At 35.8% G+C, this 23,783-nt stretch overlaps 1 pseudogene; it reads right to left on the reverse strand.

The window, feature by feature from the left end:
* Positions 1 to 3,521: 3,521 nt before the first annotated feature.
* LOC139018452 (nascent polypeptide-associated complex subunit alpha pseudogene) lies at positions 3,522 to 4,196 on the reverse strand (annotated as a pseudogene).
* Positions 4,197 to 23,783: the final 19,587 nt, after the last annotated feature.

Consider the following 23,783-nt stretch of genomic DNA (forward strand, 5'->3'; position numbering starts at 1 on the left):
ACATTAATTATTCTAGAGTAAATTTGTTATAATTTAATAATTTTGCTTCAAACTGAAAACCAGGTTTTGTCTACCCTACTGGACTTGAAATATTGTGCATTCTTTTAATATTGTTTACTCCACAAAGAACAAAGGTAAAACAATGCATTTAAATAAAGTACAGGGTGGGCAAAACAGTTGTGAGTATGCTAAACACAGATTATTATTGTATTATTATTTATTAATTATTGTGTTATTTTCCATTTGAACAACTATAAACCTACTTTTGCCCCACCCTGTATTTCTAAGGCCCTGAATCTTATATTTGGGATTAAAATTTTGAGAGAAAAATTAATGACATCTGGTCACACCAACTAAAACAAAACAAATAAATGTGGCAGGATAATCTGCTTGTCATTTGAAAAGGTGCATGAAATTGGCTTCCCTATTGAAAGTGACATTTAAATGCAGTTAGATTTTAGTAAAAACATGATTAGGAAAGCAAAGCTTCTTTCCAGGCAAGAGTATGAGGATGCCACAGACACCCACACAACATACTTTCTCAAGCGGAAAAAGAAATTATGAGATAAACCTTCATGGAAGAATCTTGGAATAATCTATCTTCATAAAAGCCTAAATGATCAGTTAGCTGGTTGATTGGTCGACCAGTCACTATGATGCGCACTGACCACCAGGGGGCAGATGCTCAATGCTGGAGCTGCCACTGGTGGTCAGTGTGCTCCCACAGCAGGAGCACTGCTCAGCTGACCGAGGGGCACCAGATGCAGGGTGAAGTGGCAGCGAGCCTACTGAGTGGCAGTGGCAGTGGCAGTGGTGGCAGGCGCCATGGGGCCGGGATGAGCAGGAACAGTAGGCAGAAGTGGCAGGTAGCGTTGGACTGCCAGTTTTAGCCCGATCACCACAGGCCATGCTGAGGGACACCACCAGTGCACGAATCCATGCACCGGGCCTCTAATATGATATAAAATGTAACACTCTAAAGTGTGATCTTTAAAGAGAAAAATGTTAGTCTATATTACAGAGTTTGACTCACATCATAGTGTATCCTGGTATATTACAGTAAGAAGTGCAATCAGCTTTTTAGCTTCTTGCCAAATTATTTATTCTAATTTTTTTTTTTTCAGGAGTAAAAAACAGACAAATCCAGAATGCAGGACATGCTCATATGACCAACATGACATTTTTAAAAGTTAAGTCCATTAGAACTTAGAGACACTAATAACCAATGGCAATGTATAAACATTGATTAGATCATAGACTGGGGTGAGCGATGAAGGCTATAGAACACTTCTTTGGAAAAATTAGCAAATTGTAAAGGTTTTAAAAATAAATTGTGTTTAGGTAATATTAAAAAATAGTTTATTTTTCTTAGATCTGATTATGGTTACTTGGCTACATAAGAGAATGCCCTTATTGTTAGAGCATGCATAATTAAGTATTTAGTAATAAAGTGTTATGAAGTTTGAAATTTTGAATGGTTTAGAAGGAAAAAAAAGGGAGAGACAGAAAGGAAGGAGGGAAAAGATAGAGAACACATGGCAAATGTGGAATTATGTTCCTTTCGAGGTGCACAAATTTGTGCACTGCCTTCCCCTGCATGCCTGGTCACCCCTAACTGCTGTCCCTGCAGGCCTGGTCCCCCCCAACTGTCCTCCCCTGCAGGCCTGGTCCCCCCTAACTGCCCTCCCCTGCAGGCCTGGTCCCCCCCAACTGCCTTCCTCTGCAGGCCTGGTTGCCCCCAACTACCTTCCCTGCAGGCCTGAGTCCCCCCCAAACTGTCCTCCCCTGCAGGCCTGATCACCCCCAACTGCCCTCCCTTTCAGGCCTGGTCCTTCCCAACTGCCCTCCCCTGCCGGCCATCTTGTGGCAGCCATCTTGTGTGTTGGAGTGATGGCAATTTGCATATTACCTCTTTATTAGATAGGATATTTAATTTATATATTTTGTTGTGTCATTATTTAATGCACAATGATTTAATACCATTTGGTTTGCACCGTTCAGTGACTGTTTTAGAAATACAAAATGGTCCTAATCTTCTTAGTCATTATGCTTTGCCTTAATTTCTTCCGTTTGCTATTAGCATTTCCATTCACGATTGCTTTCTGTTTTTCCATGATGAAACTTTACCCATTATTTTACTTAAAATATTTCTATGTCATTTTCCTGAGTTGTTTTAAAATTTGATTTAGTTTTGTCATTCTTTCTGAGAATATTTCCTTCCTAAAAACAGACTAGTTTAAAGCAATTTCCTTTACTGTTATCACTGTTATGTGTAGCCTTAATTCTGTCACTTTGTTTTATGTTCTCAGTTTTGTTTTTTATATTTCTTTTTTGTTGCATTTGCCTCTTGTCATTTGTCATGTGGAATCTGTATGCTTGCTTCTTATCTTCTATAGTGATGTGAAAGGTAATTATTCTTTTTATTTTCACTAGTGGGTTCTTATGCTTTTCAAAATAATGTTTGACTTATTTTCTAAATTAAAATCAATAACACTTTTTAAGTTTCTTGTTCCAAGTCCAACCAATGTGCCTTCATAAAATTAATTCTTATTTATGGAATGTGCTTTCTTATTAGCATCAAGAATGTATTTTATGTTATTTATTACATTTATGTTTAATTTTATGTAACTATTTATAGTATTGATTTTTATTTAGTTTTATGTTTAACACATTCATAATCAGATATTCCTTCATACAGGAATACTGGCATGTTTTATTTATTAATTTTTATTTATATTTTATTAGGCTTAAAAATATATTCAGTGTTTTTTCCTCATAAGTCAATATTCATCAATATTCACATTTTTTGAAACTTTACATATTTGAAAGTATCTTCTGTTGCCATTTAGGAAAGAATTTTAGTTCTACAAAAATTTTTGAGAAAGCACATTTTTCTTCCAAAATTGACTAGAAATTGCTCTAATATCACTTTTTCACATACTACATTCATTTATTTATATTTTCATCCCACAAGAAGCCATAATTACATCAATGGTAGAAAAGCACAAATTTCAAACCAAGTTGAAGTCACTCTTTTTTAAAAATAATGTCTTTTTTTTTCTTTTTTCTTTTTTTTTAAATATATATTTTATTGATTTTTTATAGAGAGAAAGGGAGAGGGATAGAGAGTTAGAAACATCAATAAGAGAGGAACCTCCATCAACTGCCTCCTGCATGCCCCCTACTGGGGGATGTGCCCGAAACCAAGGTACATGCCCTTGACCGGAATCAAACCCGGGACCCTTCAGTCCACAGGCCGATACTCTATCCACTGAGCCAAACTGGCTAGGGCAAAAAATAATATGTCTTTATTGATTTTTAGAGAGAGGAAGGGAAAGGAATAGAGAGATAGAAACATTGATTAGAGAGAAACATCATCCATCAGCTGCCTCCTACACCCCCTCCCCCTACTGGGGATTGAGCCTGGAACCCGGGCATGTGCTCTAACTGGGAATCAAACCAGTGACCTCTTGGTTCATGAGTAGATGCTCAATCACTGAGCCACACCAGCCAGACTGCAGTTACTCTTTTTGAAGCAAAAAAAGCTTCTCATTTTTAGATGGTTGCATCGTTAATTCCATAATAGCATTTACAATATCATTACCATTGTTCTTCAGGGCTTGAACTGCCTTCACTCTCAACATATTTTCTTGTGATATGACCAGTTCTATGTCCTTAACTTCCACACCTATTTCATCAACATCTTCCTCTTCACTCTCCTCTTGCATAGTTGTAGTCTGTGTGTTTTCTTAAATGTTTAGCTTCACTAAACTTTGAATTTCTCTGCAGCTTCTTAGCTGTGCTGGCTGAGATGAATCATTGATGTTGGCTTCCCCCAAAACTATGTAGGTATCTAAAGCTGGGCTCTTATAGACATCTGGTTTTGTGATGACATAGAGAATAGGCTTAGATTTCTGGATAGTTCCCTAGTAGCCCCCATAACCTGTCCAAGACACAATATTGTAAATATGCACATATTCTGTGTACTTTACAGCCTTCCACACCTTCTTTTCACTCTGGCTCTGTTTTTACTTAATGATTGGTTCTTCGTGGATTTCAGCTGCTGCGGCCAGTTGGGTTTGTCCTGTGGAATCTTGTTTCTGAAGCTCTGGTACAGATTCTGTCCCTTTCTCAGATTGAGGCTGTGGCAACTCCTGCTCTGCAGCAGGGACAGTTTCCGTGGCTTCACAGGGCATTTTACAAGGGAACACAGAACCAAGATGGCAGCAGAAAGAGTATATATGTGTGTATGTATTTATTGGTGGTAAGAACACTTAACATGATATCTACCTGTCCACAAATTTTGAAGTACAGAATACTGTATTGATAAAGAAAATATGTTGTATAGTACATCTCTAGAATTTCTTCATTTAGCATAACAGAAACTTTATACCCACAGAACGATTTCCTTCTTCCCCTAGCCACCAGTTCTTGGCATCCACCATCCTATTAAGCCAATGAATTTGATTCCTTTAGATATCTCATATAGGTGGACTCATGCGATATTTGCTCTGTGACTGGCTTATTTCATTTAGAATTAGGTCTTTCAAGTTTATCCATGTTGTCACACATCTTCTTTATCCATTTGGTGAAGAATACATATTTGGTTCATTTCCATATTTGCCTATCATAAGTATTGCTACAACAAACATGGAAATACAAACTTTTCCTTGAAATTTTGAATGCAGTTATATTGGATAGATACACAGAAGTGGGATTGTGGGTTTGGTTCCTATGGCAGTTCTTTGTTTAATTTCTTTTGGGAACCTCCCTGATGTTCCCCATAGCTGCTACATTATTTTACATTTCCACCAAGAGTGTGCATGGGCACAAATTTCCCTAAATACTCTCCAACACTTACCTTTGGGCTTTTTTTTGTGTTATTTATTTATTTTGTTTTGCTTTGTTTAATGATAAGTATTCTACCAAGTTTGAAATGACCGATCGTTTTGTTTTGATTGGCATGCCCCTGATGATTGGTGAGGTTGAGCGCGTTTTCATATACCTATAGATCATCTGTATGTCTGCTTTAGAGAAATATCTATTCAAATCCTTTGCCCATTTTTTAATATGGCTATTTTGTTTTGTTTGTTTGTTTTTGGTTTTTTTTTACTTTTGAGTCATAGTTCAATCTACGAGATAGAAAGAAAACCTACAGGATGGGAGAATATATTTGCAAACCCTATGTCTGATGAGGGGCTAATAGCCTCCAGTGTTGTTAAAATATTCCCTTCCTCTATCTTCACCATTGGAGGTATTTGCTAGCATTTTATTTTTTTAAATATATTTTATTGATTTTTTACAGAGAGGAAGGGAGAGAGAGAGTTTTAGAAACATCGATTCAGCCGCCTCTTGCATGCCTCCTACTGGGGATGTGCCCGCAACCTGGGTAAATGCCCTTTACCAGAATTGAACCTGGGACCCTTCAGTCCTCAGGCCGATGCTCTTTCCGCTGAGCCAAACCGGTTAGGGCTATTTGCTAGCATTTGAATGCAAGAGAGATACAGGGGATGTGAAAGGTTATCATGACTTAAACTCCTGAACATGAATTTTAATATCATCATTTCCTCCTGTTACAGCTGCTACTAATTGTTCCTCCCTGCTCTTCCTCTAAGCTATTATGGCAACTTTTCTCTAGCTATCCCCTTTCTGCTTCTATATTCCCAAATCTAATACTAACTCAAATATAACTATTTTCATAAAAGGCAACAGCTTCCTTTCACATTATAGCCTCAAGGTGTTCCTTTTCTGAGCATTTCTGTGGGGAAGGGTGCACCATCTGTTTAGCCCTTTAGGGACAAATGTAGAAAACAACCCAACTGCTGGAATGCTGTCCTCTTTCAGGTGAGCTTATGGGACAGGGGTTGGATTATTCTTCATAAGATAGGTGAGTGTGAATTGCAGGGACCAATTTTCACTCATATGTGGATATGGAGGAATAGAGGAGAGGATGTATCCTGAGAGACATTAGGGTTGGCATATCAGCCTAAGGGCTTGAAGAAAGCAGCTTTGCTATTTAAATGTCTAACAACTTCTCCTGACAGTGATTCTGTTTTTAGTATTGGCAGTACAAATGATAATGGGGGTAAAATCTACAGCATAAACAGTTGTTCTGAGGCCCCCAAAGAAAGCCAAATACAATATGCTAACTTACAGGAGGGACTAAGAGTGTGTGTATGCATGTATGAATTTTCTTAGTTGGTCATGAATTGCAAGATACATGGAATAGTTTAGCTTAACTCCAGAGTGGTTCTGACTTGTTAGTTATTCTTTAATGATAATATTAAATAGCAATGATGTATAAACTATGCACTTTGTGCATGTTTGTGTAAGTGTGTGCATGTATTACTTTGCAGAAGACAACTAGTTAGAAACTAGCTGAGATACAAATGTAGAGGCTATTGCTTCTAATTAGTAGATCATCCTGAATAGTCTCCAGAAATGAGAAAGTCATGTACGTTTTTTATGTTTATCATGGGATTCATGAAAGAATAGGGGCGCCATCTATATGTATAAAACCCTAATATGCAAATAGACCAAACATCGGAACAACTGAACAACCAAACAACTGAACCACCGGTTGCTATGACATCCGCTGACCACCAGGGGGTCTGTGTGTGGAACATGCCGGTGTCAGCCGTGGTGGGATGGTGGAGCAGGTGAGCAGGGTCACCAGACCACGGCGGGGCACTGGTCGCTGTCATCAGGGCGAGCCTCTGGTGGTTACTGAAAATTCTTTGCTCCCACATGCCTTGGTCCCACCCGGTGCTCGCACCTGCTGCCAGTGCCAGCCCCGCTTACACCTGCTGCTGGATCCGGAGCGGTCCCTCATTGCTAGGTGCTGTTCGTGGGTACAAGTGGCGGCTGCCAGCCCTGATCGCCCCTGAGGGCTTCTCCACCTCCCCTGCTCCTGAGGGGGCGATTGGGGCAGCAGTCACCAGCGGGTGTGAGTGGGCCCACCATCAGCATGTGGGAGCAGCAGTGGAGGCAGTGAGGCTGCCAGGAGACAGGGAACTGGGGGCTGCGGTGGGTGGGGCTGGGCGGGGGTGGAGAGGATGGGCCGGGACCCACCCCTGTGCCCTCTGCAGCCTTGTGGCCCACAGTTCCTTTCAAGGTGCACAAATTCGTGTACTGGGCTCCTACTTAATTAAAATGAGTCGGGGGTGCGGGGGAAGCAGCTTTAGTACAAATGACAGAGCCTAGACTTGTAGCATTCCTAGTCACCATGTGTCTTTATGTCAATTATAACTTCACAAGAATTTCTTTTAACAACCTCCTTCTAACAAATCCATCAAAAATAACAAAACTGTTCTCTCCTAAAACATTTTAACAGATGCTCAAATTACCACTGAATGTGTATAACTAACTGGTTGCTCTTCAGAACACCTTCAGACTTCTCTTACCTGGCAAGCCATAAGGTCAGAATAAGTAGCATTTGTTTTCAACCCTACTCCTGCCATTTTCAATCATTATTAAATAAGTAATACATTAAAATATGAGTGCAGAATTAGAAATATTGTTTCTACGTGAGTAGATTATTTGGAGAGGCTAAATAAAGTAAGCAACTAAAAATGCTTGGGAATATGTTGATAATATTGATTTAAAATCTTAGAATACTTTATATTTAGATTTATTTTATATTATAAATATTAAAATGAAACTATACAAGATCTACTCCAATGTGTGAATCATGTTCAATGAAAAATCCTGGCCTGAAAGTAAAAGATGTGTGAATAAATATACATTTATATATTTTAAGTTAAAATGTTTATGTATCATATTATATTATTCCTCATTTATTCAATTTTGTTCAATTAATGGGCCAAGTACTGTACTTGATTATAGTGAATAAGAGGTCTTCCATGTAATTAATCAGCTTTGTTTGAGAAAATTGCTGCCCAGAATCATTCTGTTTCAAAAGGAATTAATCTCTTTTTGCCAGCTCCAAATGTGTTATTCTGGGAGAATGTTTCTAACCTATTAATTGTCTTTTTCTAAGTCATATTCCTCTATGGAAAATTTATACAAAAACAAAACTGTGATAACTATGCAGCAGTAAAAAAGAAGGATCTCTTACCCATTAAGACAGCATGGAGGGACCTTGAGAGTATTATGCTAAGTGAAATAAGCCAGTCTGAAAAGACAAGTAACACATAATCTCACTCATATGTGGAATCTAAAGAACAAAATAAATTGATATACAAAATAGATCCAGAGACACAGAAGCATGGAACAGACTGTGGGATCTCAGAAGGAAGATAGGGGTGGGGGGATGGGTAGGAAGAGATCAAGCACAGAATTTATATGCATATATGCATAACCCATGGACACAGACAATAGGGTGGTGAAGACCTGAGGCAGGGGCCAGTGAAGGCTAGAAGGGGTCAATGGGGAAAAAAGGAACATATATAAAACTTTCAACAATAAAGATTAAAAAAAAGCTGTATCCTTACTCCAAATGGCCCCTTGTCCACTAATTAGTCACCAGTCTGCTCTGTTGTTTTTAACAGCTTTGGAGCAGGATTACAAGAAATAACATTAAATTAAAAAAAAAAAAAAAAAACTCACTGAATCACATCGGTGTTGAGATTGGATAGCAATATTGAAAGCTGTTAGTTAATTATCATCTGTAGGATTAAATCTAATTTCTTGATCTGAACTGTTTTTGAAATTAAATCTCCCATATTAAAATTAGTATTTTTGTCCCCCAAAATATTCACTAATTATCATCCTGGCTGCAAAAAAGGATGGAATTAAAGAAGAAAAGCTCTAAAATTATTGTTTATGTTGTTTAGACATGAAATTAAAATTTTGATGGTCATTGTGTTTCAAAAAGATACTTTCTAAAGAGCTAAGAAAATTTAGGAATTGAAGTTATTTTATTTTTAAAATCTCTTTCATTTTTTAAAAGGCCAAGTGAAAGAAAATGCATTGTTTGTAGAATCAGAGCATCTTAGAGTTTGAATGATCTTATTCTTTGAGATATATTTTACATCCACTGAGAGCTCAGATTTTAAATGTATAATTCAATTAGTTTTAATAAATGATATGAGGAAACATCAATTTTACTTTGATGAATAATATGAGAACACATTATATACCTTATGCCTCTTCCTATATAATCCTATTTCTAGAAAAACTGATGATATGGTTTCCTTCACCATAGGCTAACTTTGCTTATTCTTTAAATTGATATAATGGGAAAATATAGTATGTATTTTTGTGTCTTATTTCACTCAGTATAATATTTTGAAGGTTCATCATGTTTGTCATTTATTAGAAGTCTATTCCTTTTAATGAATGTATATCCATCTTTAATTTTTTCTTTATTCTCATCTTGATGGACATCTTTCAACTTCAGGACTAGTAGGCATAATGCTCTGTGAACATTTTGGATAAAGTTTCTTGTGGACTTGTGCTTTTCTTTCTCTGGTTATATATGTAGAAGCAAAAGGTCTAAGAAAAATGTACATTTAACTTTTTAAGAAACTGACGATGAATTTTCCAAAGTGATTGGACCTTCCACAAGCAAACACCCTCTGTCTTCTACTTGGTGCAGGGTCAATATATTGTATATATGCAATGTTACGACCATAGGCAAGTTTCTATTGATTCTCATGCTTTACCTTCAAACTTTGAAAGGACTGTCATGCGTGCAACAAAGAAGGGGTCACTCGTGTCTGATGATCTGACCCCATCTTTCTCATGGCAGATAGTACAGATTTCTATTGTGTTGGGGATCCAAATAATTCCAAATGGTCACACCAGCTATACTTCTTCTTTAAGAACTTGCTGAAAATGAAGCTATCCTTTTCTTATCCACTTACAGAAAAATATTAATAAACAGAAACCTCATTTAAAATGAAGTAGGGAGCCCAGAAGGGGGCGCTCTCACAAAGCACAACAGGGACTCTGGACTAGCCCTTTCAGTTCCCTCTTCCACTCTGCAAAACAGTTTTCTCTCCTTTGTTTTAACGGACTTGCACATGGGTCAGCATTGTTGCATATTCTAGATTGTGGTGTTTCGTTGTTCCTAAATAAACCCATTTTGCTGAGGAAATACTGGCTGATGTTTTATTTAAGGCCAACACACTTTTGTGTTGGCTACCATAGTCTCCCACTGTCCTGTCAAAATCAAATGCATTCATGTATGGCACTTTCTCTTGGAGAGGCTTAAAACTCTTAGAATATATATCATTAGATTACCTTACCATCCACCTCTGGTGGATCTAAAATATATGATGTTATCTTTTAATATATATTTCAAAAATGTATATGGAACCAAAAAAATACCCCCAAAAGCCACAGAATCTCAAGAAAGAAGAAGTTGGAGGTATCACACTACCGCATATCAAACAATAGTACAAGGCCATAATAATCAAAGCAGCATGGTACTGACATAAGAACAGGCATACAGATCAATGTAACAGAACAGAGAGCCCAGAAAAAAACGCATGCCTTTACTGTCAATTAATATTTGACAAAGGAGGCAAGAATATATAATGGGGTAAAGACAATCTCTTTTTTTAAAAAATATATTTTATTGATTTTTTACAGAGAGGAAGGGAGAGAGATAGAGAGTCAGAAACATCGAACAGCTGCCTCCTGCACATCTCCCACTGGGGATGTGCCCGCAACCCAGGTACATGCCCTTGACCGGAATCGAACCTGGGACCTTTCAGTCCGCAGGCTGACGCTCTATCCACTGAGCCAAACCGGTTTTGGCAAAAGACAATCTCTTAAATAGTGTCAGAAAATTTGGACAAATACATGTGAAAAAATGAAACTAGACTACCAAACACAGGAATAAACTCAAAACATAGGTAGTAAAATATCAGACATCTCTCATGACTATATTTTCCCTGATATATCTCTTTGGGCAAGGGAAACAAAGAAAAAATAAACAAATAGGGCTACATCAAACTAAAAAGCTTTTGAACAGCAAAAATAAATAATCAATAAAATAAAAAGCAACCCATTAAATGGGAGAACATATTTCCCAATGATACAACTTCTAAGGGGTTAATATCTAAACTAAATGAAGAATGTATACACCAAGAAAACAAACTATCCAATTCAAAAAATGGGCAAAGGATATGAATAGATACTACTCCAAAGAGGACATACAGATGGCCAAGAAACATATCTTTCTGAAACCCATAACCCCACTCTAATTATGGGAAAGACATCAGAAAACCTCTATTGATGCAAAATATCTAACCAGTTCTCCTCAAAACTGTCAGGGTAATAAAAAAAAACAAAGAAAGGCTGACAAATTTTCACAGCTAAGTGGAGACATAACAACTAAATGTAATGTAATGTGGTAACTTGGATGGGATCCTAAAACAGAAAAAAAAAGAAATTAGGTAAAATCTAAGTACATTCAATAAACTATGGATTTCAACTAAAAATAATATATGTTGATTACTTTCTTTTGACAAATAGACTGATGGAAGATGTCAAAAAGGGAAATAGTACAGCATATACTCCCTCTACTATCTTTGAATATTTTTGTGTAAATTTAAAGCAGTTCTAACAATAAAATTTTGTTTAAAGTAATAAAGCAATGAGGTAAGTCTTATTATACACATGCAATGTGATGAAGTGGCAAGATCACTGGACTTGGAGTCAGGAGAGTTGTGGAATAATCTCTATAATCCAGAAATTTCTCTGAATAATCTTGAGCATATTATTGAACCTCTCTGGGCTTTTGATTTCTCGCCTGCAAAAATATGACTTTAGTAACAAAAGGTTGCCTCCCGTTTTTAATGTATATTTCTAACGTAACAACTAAGTTCAATAAATCTTTATACCACTTGTTTTGATTCTTGCAGGAGGATTTGTGTCAGGAAGAAAATTCCATTACCTTTGTTTTATATATGGGATTCTTTTTCTATTTGTATCCAATGTATAAATAATATACAATGACAGGGCAATCTCAACCCAATTTCACTGTTTCTTGACAGTGTTTATAGGAATCCAAAGTGTGAAGCTTGTTACCAACTGGTCATGTTTCAAAATAATTTATAATTCTTTAATACCTTTAGTACCCTTTTTATTGTTATTGTTGGTAGGGTTGTGATAACATAACACTGGCAGATCATGAGACTCTAAGTTGCACTGGAAAATAGCTTTGCAAATATTTTATTATATTTCAAAATTAAGAAATGTTTAACAAACTATTTCATAGTTGTAGGTCTCACTTGATATTCACAACGAAGTAACCATTGTTTTATAGAGAAAATGGGAACCCTGAATGGCTATATGAAGATTCATTACACAGCAAGTAATTTTCATAGGCAGGTTTCTTATTCCAAGTGGAGAGTTAACTTTATTCAGACTACAAAATCCACTTAGGGTGGAACTTGGTATATGATAGAAGCTCAAAGATATTTGTGGCATTGCCTTGGCCTGGTGGCTTAGTTGGTTGAAGCATCCTCCATGCACCAGAGGGTTGCAGGTTTGATTCCTGGTCAGGGCACACACCTATATTTAGGGGATGTGCATATGGGAGGCAACCAATTAATGTTTCTCTCTCACATTGATGTTTTTCTCTTGCTTTCCCTTTCTCTCTCTCTCTAAATCCATATCCTTAGGTGAGGATTAGAATATATATATATTTGTGGCATAAATAATAGATGCCAGTTCTCTTTCCATTTACGATGTGGCCAACTGTAGAAGAATACTACTCCTAAGTAGCTATGATGCAAACCCAGGTAATCTACAAAATCGTTGGCTTTTTTTTTTTTTTTTTTTAGGTCAACAGAGATCCAAGATTACAAGACAAACAGGATAACTTAATTCCAAGAATGTGACAAGCCTCTTTGAGAAGAAACCAGACATACAACCTGATTTTGTCTTTGGTAAAACTTGAGAGGAAAAAGTGGCAGAAAATTAAAATAAAACAAATTCTTTTTTAAATATAGTTTTATTGATTTTAGAGAGGAAGGAAGAGGGAGAGAGAGACAGAAACATCAATGATGAGAGAGAATCATTGATTGGCTGCCTCCCGCACTGGAGATCGAGCCTGCAACCCGGGCTTGTGCCCTTGACAGGAATAGAAGCTGGGACCCTTCAGTACACAGGCCAACGCTCCATCCACCAAGCCAAACCGGCTAGGGCTAAAACAAATTCTTAAAGAGCAATTGTGGTGCAGTGTGACAGTTCAGAAGCCCCAGGAAAAAGTGGTAGTCTACATCCTCTCACCATTTCCTTGTCATGGGTCTACTGAAATGCTCACTTAAAACAGCTACCCCTGGGGTCAGAGAACCAAGAAAGGCCCCCTGGGGTGACAGAAACAAAACACTGCCAATTTCCCTGATCCTTCTCTCATATGGAGCACAGGCTTCCTCAGTGGGAATGACTGAATGCCTCCTTCTAAGATTAGGTGTAAGGTGAGGGTATCCACTCTCAAACCTTCGTTCAACATTCTACTGGAGGTCCTAGTGAGAAAAAGAAATATAGTACATACAGACTGGAAAGAAATAAGTAAAACTGTCTTTATTTGCAGACCGCATAATAATCTACATAGAAAACACACACAAAAAATGTCAAAGATAGACTAGAACAAATTGTTATCAACATAGAACATAATTTTGTTTCTATACTAATAAATAAATCATAATTAAAAATTGAAAAAAAATACTATTTACCTGAGTGCAGGTAAAGTCTTTCTAACTAAAATTACTAAAATTCAAAACCCAGAAAAAATAAAATTAAATATCAATATATTTGAAATAATAAAATTTTAAAAATAATTTTTATGTGTTTAAAAATAAAATTAAAGACATAAGACAATTGAAAGGCAGGAAGGAAATACATCTAACACTAGAGGCCCAGTGCATGAAATTTGTGCACTCAGGGGGGTCCCTCAGCCCAGCCTGTGCCCTCTAACAGTCTGGTAGCCCTTGGGGGACGTCAGACATCTTTAGTGCTGCCAAGGAGGCGGGAGAGGCTCCAGCCAGCGCCGTTGTGCTCGCCAGCCATGAACCTGGCTTCTGGATGAGCAGCACTCCCCCTGTGGGAGTGCCCTGACCACCAGGGGGCAGCTCCTGCATTGAGCATCTGCCCCGTGGTGGTCAGTGGGCATCATAGCAACTGGTTGTTCCACTCTTCAGTCAATTTGCATGTTAGCCTTTTATTATATAGGATATAGCACATATAAAAGCTTAATGTCACTAGTACACAAATTGAAGGGATATCATAGAAATGATAGAAAAATTGGCAAAAATACATTATCATACATTCCAAAAAAGAGGTATAAATGTGGATTTTAACATTTTTCAGTTCAGTCTCTCTGTCAATTATGCAAATATAAGTAAAATTACACTAAGATATACGTTCTCACTTATGAGAGTGACAAAATTTAAAAAGTATAACACCAACTTCTGTTGAAGAGGCAGCAGTGAAATGGCACTCTCACACATTGTTAAAAATAATTCTAATTGCACATGGAATCTTAGTGTCTCAAAATATAATGAGAAAGTTTTCTATGAACTCTAGAGTAATTTCCAATATATATTGTTAAGCAAAAATAGCACATTATAAAAGAGCAAAAACTATATTATCACTTCTTTTGTGAGAAAGAAGGAAGATAAGTAAATATTCATGCATCTTTCTCAATTGTGTAATAAGAATGCAATAATATTTTGATTTACTATAGGTGAGTCAAAACATGTTATAAAAGATTAGAGATAGAAATGAGATAGAAGAGACGGAGGAGATAGTAATACCTATCTGAGAATATGATTATTATACAGTTCTGATTTTCAAAAAATATTGAACATTTCATATAATTAATCAATAAACTGATTGATTGTTTGATTGATACATAATGGTGAGAGATAAACTCTAAATTATTATATAAATTAGAACTACTACATCAAACTGTGCTATAAATGACAAATATAAATACCTTGAAGAAGGATTTGATGAGATCTAAACATGGACATAGAATACCCTATTAAAACAATTTTATAATCCATTTAATTACTTTCATGAAACAAAAATGTAAATAAAATTTTAATTTCTATAAATATCTCTGAATATGCTTTAGGCAAAAAATTGTAGTGGAAATGGTATCTGTTAAAATACTAGGTTCTATTCTGCCTCTCATTTACTAATCAGGCATGTTTTAAAATTATCTCAACCTTAGTTTTATTTTTTTAATGTGATAATACTAACAACCTTTCAGTGATATTTAGACTATTAAATGATGCATGGATTTAGAAAGGTGTAAATTGTAAAGAACTATACACAATTTTTGAGAAATTTTACTTATAGACATAATGCTTCTTTACCTCTAAATACTACACTCAATTTTCTAAAAGAAAAGATGGTCATTTTTTATTCTATTTCAGCATTTCAAAGTGACCCTGGTAAATTTTGCTGACATTTAAAAATGCTATCCTAATTTTCATTATGGAAGTGTTTAGTTTCAGAGCTCTGTGATTTATTAGGAAAAACTGGCAAAGCATTTATTTTAGAGCATGAAGAAATAAGTCACAAAATGAATTCAATTTGACAATTGAGATATGCACTTCAATGATGAATAATATTAACAAATAAAACAAAAAGTGCTTTTTAATCCATTTCAAATTTTCTCTGTTTTATTTTCCTTTTCCTTTTTACTTTTTTGTGATTTGTGGGGAAAAATGAAACCATTAAGTGAAATGGTTCTGATAAAATGAGGAATGGATAGGACAGGTTTGAGGGATGGTGTGGAACATCATTTGAACAAAACTTCATCAGCTTTGCAGATACTCAACAAATCAGAGTTCCAAGCCCAAGATAATTTTATACTTTTAATCTAACATAAGTGAAACAATGATAGTGCCCTGAAGAGAAAAAAAAAAAGACAAAGAATTGTAACTACTGTAGAAAGTAAGAGAATTTTCTTTATGTTAGAGAAATAGAGATCAAAGCACTTTTATTTGACAACTTTATTTTTTTCTTATTTGGGTTCTGTTTGAGACATTTATTCAGTGCTTACTGGCATAATGGATAATTCTACTAGTATCTTTGAATAATATAAATATACTAGAGTCCCGGTGCACAAATTCATGCATCAGTGGAGTCTGTTGGCCTGGCCTGCAGGATCGGGGTGACACTCGCTCTCTGACATCCCCTGAGGGGTCCCAGATTGCAAGAGGGCACAGGCCAGGCCAAGGGACCCCACCGGTACACAATCAGGGCCAGGGAGGGACATGGGAGGTTGGCCAGCCAGGGAGAGGCCACAGGAGGGCTTCAGGGCATGTCCAGCCGGTCTCGATTGGCCAGACCCCAGGAGCAAGCTAACTTACCTTTCAGAGCATCTGCCCCCTGGGGGTCAGTGCACATCACAGCAAGCAGTTGAGCAGCCTTAGCATATCATTAACATATTGCGCTGTGATTGGTTGAACGGATGACCAGACACTTAGCATATTAGACTTTCATTATATAGTATGAGTAAAGGTCAATAAGTATTTCAGTACCCTGTAAAGGCAGTGTTTTAACCATTTCATATGTGTGCATTTTTTTTTCCATTTTATGCTCAGAAGATGCCAAATTTAACAGAAGAGAAAAATAAAGATAAGTCAGTGAAATATTTTTTTCCAGATCTAGTAGATACTGATGAAAGAGCTGGGGTTTAATGTATAATTTTCTTCTTTAAAATGTTTATTCTCTCTAATGACTTCCTGAAGATGTTGTAATTAATTAGAAGAGAAATAATAACCTCTTAATTATTGTATGCCAAGATGAATGTACATAAGATACTGATGATACTCAAAGTTGGTTCTCAGGAAGGAGAGATCAAATTCAGATGTAAGCTTTTGAGAATCAAAATATGTTTATGGAGATATTGCGAACATATTTTGATACTTTTGATATACTTAACAAGGACAAATGAAAAGATAGTAAACTCAGGAAGTAAAAATAACTGAATCTAAGCATGGTATCAGAAACAAGGCCTGAATTGTCAATGATGGTTAAATCAATAGTCACATAATCAGAGAAAAAGAGAAAAGATAATCTGTACATACTCTCCATTGAAATAAGGTTGGCAATGAAATATCTTGCATCAGGCTCACAAAGCCCACGTTCCTGTTTTCTCAATTGTCACCTACTTCATGTTCCTCTGCCTGCCAGCTGGATTTATCTAAGCACGTGCCTTTATGACTCTTTCTAGATATTAACACCAATTCATTCCACTTATCCCTTTAGGCCTAGAATTGGTAAATTCTTTCTATTATAATATCTTTGCAGTTCGCCAACACTCAACTTCTGTAAATAACCCCCTTTTAAATAAACTCTCCTCAAATAATTCAATTCTAAGTGGGCCATCTGTTTCTTATTGGAACCCTTCCTGACACAGATGGCTTCATGGAAAAGGTGTCCACATTAAAGAAAGCACAGAATGTGATGAATTGGTATAGGGAAAGGAAAGCCCATGTATAAATCCATAACCAGGGGCCAAAATAAATGTAACTTCGATGAAAGCATAAAATAAAATTATTATGCAAACAGTGGATAATGAAAATGGTCATGATAATAGTAACAACAAGAACTGTCTTGAGTTACAACTTGTTACCTAAAATATATCCAGAGATATTTACAAAAATTAAAATCTTATTTACCTTTTTTTTTGTTTCATGAAAGTAATTAAATGGATTATATTTTTAAATTAAGTGTTGCTATCCTGTATTCCAAATATTAGAGACTTTTATAGACTTAAACTTGTGCATAAGTTTAAGTAACTATAAATTTAAATATTTGATAAGGAAACAAATAATATGATATTTACAAGCAATGCCTTTATAAACATTTAGAACTATATTCAAATGCTGGAGACTGTGATCAGAGAAGGAAATGGTAAAATGAAAAATTTGGAACCAGGGAAGGGGCAAGAATTAAACCAGGGACCTTCATAAAGTTAATATACAAGGTTAATGATAAGAAAGGTGGCCTAGAACCAAGAGTAAATATCATTTCAAGGATAATACAGGGTAAACATTTCTGGGTAGGAGATCAATATTTCACAGGGGCTTTCCATAAATATAGCATAGAACTGAGCTTCTTATTACCCCAAGCCTGCAGTCATATTAGTCATACACCTATTTTTATGGTACCAAATGGAGATGGTAAAAAGCTGAAGGTAGCGATAAAATGTGACATGGTGGCGGTGATGGGATGACAATGACAGTACAATTCAGAGTGATGGTGGAGGAAGTGGTAGTTTGGTCAGTGATATGATATGACAAGACTGGACTGAAACTACAAGGAGGGAGAATTAGGAGAGGTGTTCAGATAATTGATATGGAACCAGGTTATAGAACCAAAGAAAGTGCTGAGTAATTGTCTCTGTAATTATAGAATGATAGAAGCAGAGAGTTGAGCATTCACTTAAGAATGTACAACTGATGAGCACAGTGACACTGAATTAAGATTACTGCCATCCCTGAAGTGAATAAATGAATGTGATAAAATTCTCAGCACCGCATCATTTTATCTGGGTCTGTAATGTCCTGCCTCTTCACTCAATAGAGATAAGACACATCACACACGGCATTAATGCTTTTCAATGTGCTCTCCTTTTGCTGATTCAGTAACTCAAAAAACTATTACTCTCTGTAGCTAGGCTTGTTCAGAGAAACTAAGTCTTCCTTGGAAAAATCTATTTTGAACAAGAAATCCACAATCTTATAAAAGAATACTCAGAGTTACAAAGAGATTTAATCTGTAATATTTTTAAAAGGTGATAGTTTAAAGAGAAATACATTTAGCCCTGATTGAGGGCTGTTAATGATCTGGGATGTGTGCACTACTTGTACTATTTTCATCTTTTTATCATTTAATATTAACCAATGGGGCACTTATTCAGATTAGATGAAATCCATACTATGTTGGTAATTAAATAACTTGACTGTTAACTTAGTACTTTGGAGATAGATATAATCAGATTCACCTGATTATATTAATGGTGAAGTAAAGAGAAGTCTAAAGATAGTATATACTAGTCGAGAAATCAATGATTGAGGGAATCATTAAGCCTCTGAGGCAGCCTTCAAATGCTTACATACCCTGTAGTGAAGCTAAAATGCTTTCTTTTAGTTGAAACATTTATTAAGCATGGACTCTGTTTGAGACACAATGGGAGGTGGAATAAACTTGTTGACTTATATGGGAGGTGGAAAAAACAAGAGATAAACTCTGACCACAGAAAAATATGAAATCATTTAAACCAAAAGCAATGATATAATTTTCACTTGCACTTCTTACAAACTGGTCAATTCTTTCTTAAACGTATTTTCCTCTTCATTTATTGTTACTACAAGGGATAATCAACAAAATGTACCTTTCTGGATCTTTCTAAACTCTTCCCATAGAGATATGGGCTCAGTGGTCACATAGTCTGCTTTTCAAGTTCTTATGGGAGATATTTTACTAATCATTTTTCCATTGTGTACATGTCATCTATTTTGCAGCTTCTAATGTAAATTCCCTTGTGGTAAGAAACACTAGTGACAAGTATTTTAGCTAATTTTATGGCAGCATCACATTATGTGCCCATTTCTGTATTAGTAAAGATAAAAATAATAGATGTAGCAAATTAGCCTGAATTTTCTGGTTTAAATATGGTTGTGTTATTTTCTTATGTAGCAGTTTCATTCTGATATTTTGCATGGGGACTTTTTCATAGTGACTCAGGGACTTCTATTTTGTGGTTCTGTCATCCTTTAGAGCAGGGGTCAGAGGTCAGTTCCCACCCACAACCTGTTTCTAGATGACTTATAAGGAAATAATAGGTATTATCCTTCTAAGTTATTGAAACAAATCAAAATTAGATTAATATTTTGAGAAATTATTATATTCTTATTTTAGGCCCATAGATAAAGTTTTGTTGGAACACTAATTTGTTTACATAGTATCTATGGATGCTTTTATATAAAAATGAGCATTGAGTAGTTGTGACAGATTGTTCAGACACTCAAATCCTAAAATATTTAATAATTGGTCCTTTAGACAAAATATTCATTATTTCCTGCCTCAGACATTCCAAGGTTTAGAGATTCATATGTTAGCCTAGAACCACTCAATTTCTGGTTCGATTGGGATGATCAAGTCTTCACAATATTTGCCTAATGAAGAAAAAAAATTCTGGGAGTAGTTGATCTTTTACTTCTCAGAAAACATTGAACTCTTTATACAAATCTATGCATCTTTTAATAAATGAATATTTTAATAAAAAAAAACTGAGGCAACAGAAGCCTGCACTGAATCACAGAGATTATTTTACCCTGAATCCCCGGTCAAGGCAGTTTACTTGCCTATGTGGTTTATCTTTGAGAAATAAGATCTGCATTAGTAAGAAACATGCCTTAAGCAGATGGGTTATTCCTCCCTGGGCAAGTCAAGTTGATAAATCTTGATGATTATATATTGAGTTGAATTGAATTGAGCAATCCTTTGAAGAATACAGGGCAGAAAAAAATATATGTATAATTTTCTTTACTAAAAATATAAAGTCTTACAAAGACAAAAGTATTATGTAATCAAATAGCAAATTATCAACTAAGCTGAGAGGCTGCAAGACATACTCCAGTGTTTTGTGAATAATGCTGGCTTGCATCAAAATTATTTGGGGAGCTTGAGGAAAATGAAGGTACCAGATCCCATAGGAGTTGATAACAACTGCTGCATTAAGAGTTTAGACTCAACATGTACTTGCCACCCATATGATAAGGCATTGTCCTTTGAAGAAAACACATACAACGAATATTTTAGTTTTAACTTAGCTATATAGTATGTTATCACCCATTCCCATATGACTGTGCCATTTGATGGGTAAATAAAAGATCACAGAACAATAGTTGTTGGCTTCTCAGGGAGACACAGAGTACAGACTATAAAAATTCCACAGGGGGAAATTTTCTGTATTATAAGACCTACTCATTGAAAAAGTACTGATTGAACATAGATTATCCAGTAACGTTTTTCCGATTTCAGTGATTATAAATAATGTTTTATTGAACTCTATTGTACATAAAGCTTCTAGTTGGCATTTAAGAATTTTTCCTTTAGGGTAGATTATTGTGTAATAGCAACTTGATACACAGCAAGATGCTTTTCAGAAAGCATTTATGTTCAAGTACAGGCATCATTTGGAAATTATGTTATAATTTAAAAGAACAAAATTAACAGAATAAGCTAAAAAGTATAAAGTTTTTTGAGGGAAAAATAGAAAAAAAATGTTTCTGTAGAGAGGGAAGATGTTTCTATATATAAAATAGGACACAGTGAAATATGCTCTTGAGTGGAGGTCTATGCTTTCCATATGCTATAAACTGAATGCCTGTGTCTCCCAAAAATCTACATGTTAAACCTAACCCCCAAAATGATGATATTTGGAGGTGATGTCTTTGGAAGGTGATTAGTCACTAACCCTCATAAAGGGGATTAGTGTCCTTACAAAAGAGACTCTGGAGGGCTCCCTCTCCCCTTCCACCATGTGAAGACACATAGTAAATAGGACCTTCTATTTATGGGCTCTCACCAGACATGGGATTTACTGGTACATAGATCTTGGACTTCCCAGCCTCCAGAACTGTAAAAAAATAAATTTATGTTTTTATAAGCCAACCAAATAAATGTATGTTGTTTATAAGTCTCCAAATCTGTGGTATTTTTTTAAATAATAGCATCCTGAATGAACTAAGCCACCAAATATGCCAAACTTAACTGTTGGGACATACATGTCACATTGATACAGTCTACAGAATAAAGATTCAGCCAAATGTGGGAAGCTCAGACCTGCTTTCTCTGATTCCATGCTTCTCTCAGTGTTTTGGATAGTCTATGTGCCTGCTATTTCAGCTTAGTCACTAGATTTAAGTAACTTATGGTGGCTGGGGGAGACCATTTGGCAAATTTCTGAGTTATCTGTGAGAATGAGTGAATTTAAACAGCAGTCTATTTCTAAACTACACTTGCACTGTTTTAAAGCTGTCTTACCACACACACACAGACACACACACACACACATACACACACACACACATTTAAGGGATAAACAGTTGGCTGTTTAATGAGATGCAGTTTCAGTTTACTCAAATCGAGCAAAAGTGCTGCAAATGCAGAAGGGAAAGTCAGAGGGAGCCTTAATCCTGGAGAGTTACCACTGGATAACAATTGTAATAAAAACGATAGGGAGCAATATGAGTAAAATTTATGTACATTTCTGCAAACTGTAAGATCTATAATAATTGCTTCTAACTCCTCAGAAGCCTACAGAGGGCAGTGGTGGGTATACTAATAGTGAAATGGTGGCTGGACTAGAACCTATTTTCAGATGATCTGAGCATTTTTTATGGGTCACTCTCTTACTGTCTTAAGTTGAGTACCTCACTTGAATCTGGCCAACAATTGCTCTATCTAACTGGTGTAACAAGTCTCTACATTTCCGGGAGTCTTGGGGCTTTTTAGAAATGGAAGGTATGTTAAAGCGCCCTGTCAACTAGGAAGTGAACACTGTAAATATTTAGGACTATTGCCTTGACTCTATCACTGGAAAGTTTTGGAGTTTGGATGACTTTTATTTTAATTGTTGATCATTTGTAAACATTGCTAATTCTTCAAGCCCGTATTCCTGTCTCCAGATCTGTCTCCCTTGTGTCCCCTATATAGATAGAAGTGCCTACCATACTGTATGAGTTTCTCAATAGTGTTATAGTTTGTTTCCATCACTGAAATTTTCTTTCATTTTTGCCATAAATGGTTAACTCCTAATTTTCTTTCAAATACATCTCAAATATCTACTATTTTGTGAAACTTCTTGGACTCATTTAATCAACTATAATGATTATTTCTTGTGCCTCTATCCTATTTTGAATCTAATCTACGATGGAGTATTCATCATTGAATAGATTAGTCATCCTTCCTCATTTGTGAGTATATTAAAGAAATGCCTAATGCCATATTTATACAAGAGAATAAATGTCAATTAATAAAAGAATGATAATAATAACTTTAATTAATTATTGAATAAGTAAGTAAAAATATTAAACTATGGCCTACACCTCTTTTCTTGGTCACAGATTAGCAACCTTTCACACATTCTAACTATCTACTATATTTCAATTTTACATTATGATAACTGAATGCATCTGAAATAATCGATAATTAAATAAATAATTGTACTGTCACAAATGAGTCTTATCCAGAACACGCCTATATTTATTCTCTCTGGATGGTTAGAGTTTGGTGACATGCATTCAGCCAAATATTATAAACTCTAAGGTCTTTCAGATTCCATTCATATGTGTCCCAGAATCAGAAGCTTTCTTCTTAATGATGCATTTGATATTGCAAACTCATTTAAGGTTGTTTGTTGTTGTTATTGTTGCTGCTGCTGCTGCCGTTTTTGCTGTTGTTTTGGCCTAAGTTTTAAGATAAGGGTTTTTCTTGTGCTGGACCTTGGTTGTAGAAGAAATGTTAAATCACATTTTTGCCTTCCTGTCTGTCTCTCTTTTTGAGTTATAATGTTTTACTTTTTTTCTTTTTTTTGCACATATCTCATTGTTGACTCATGCTTATATCAGTACTCGTTGGCTATTGACTCTCAAAACTTCTACTAACTTTGGCAGTCCCCATTCTTGAGCTGTCCAAAAGATTGTAGTCTTATGTTCATGCACTTATCTATAGTAGTTCTATTGGCAAGATCACCTCTGCTTTGGGTACAGATTCTTGAACATGTACCAATCTGAAAGATTTATCTAATATAATAAACTATGCTTATTTGGATTACA

Source organism: Myotis yumanensis, unplaced genomic scaffold (genome assembly GCF_028538775.1).
Source record: "Myotis yumanensis isolate MYYU_CA2020_CCGP unplaced genomic scaffold, mMyoYum1.0.hap1 SCAF_10, whole genome shotgun sequence".
In the NCBI taxonomy this organism is placed as follows: domain Eukaryota; kingdom Metazoa; phylum Chordata; class Mammalia; order Chiroptera; family Vespertilionidae; genus Myotis; species Myotis yumanensis.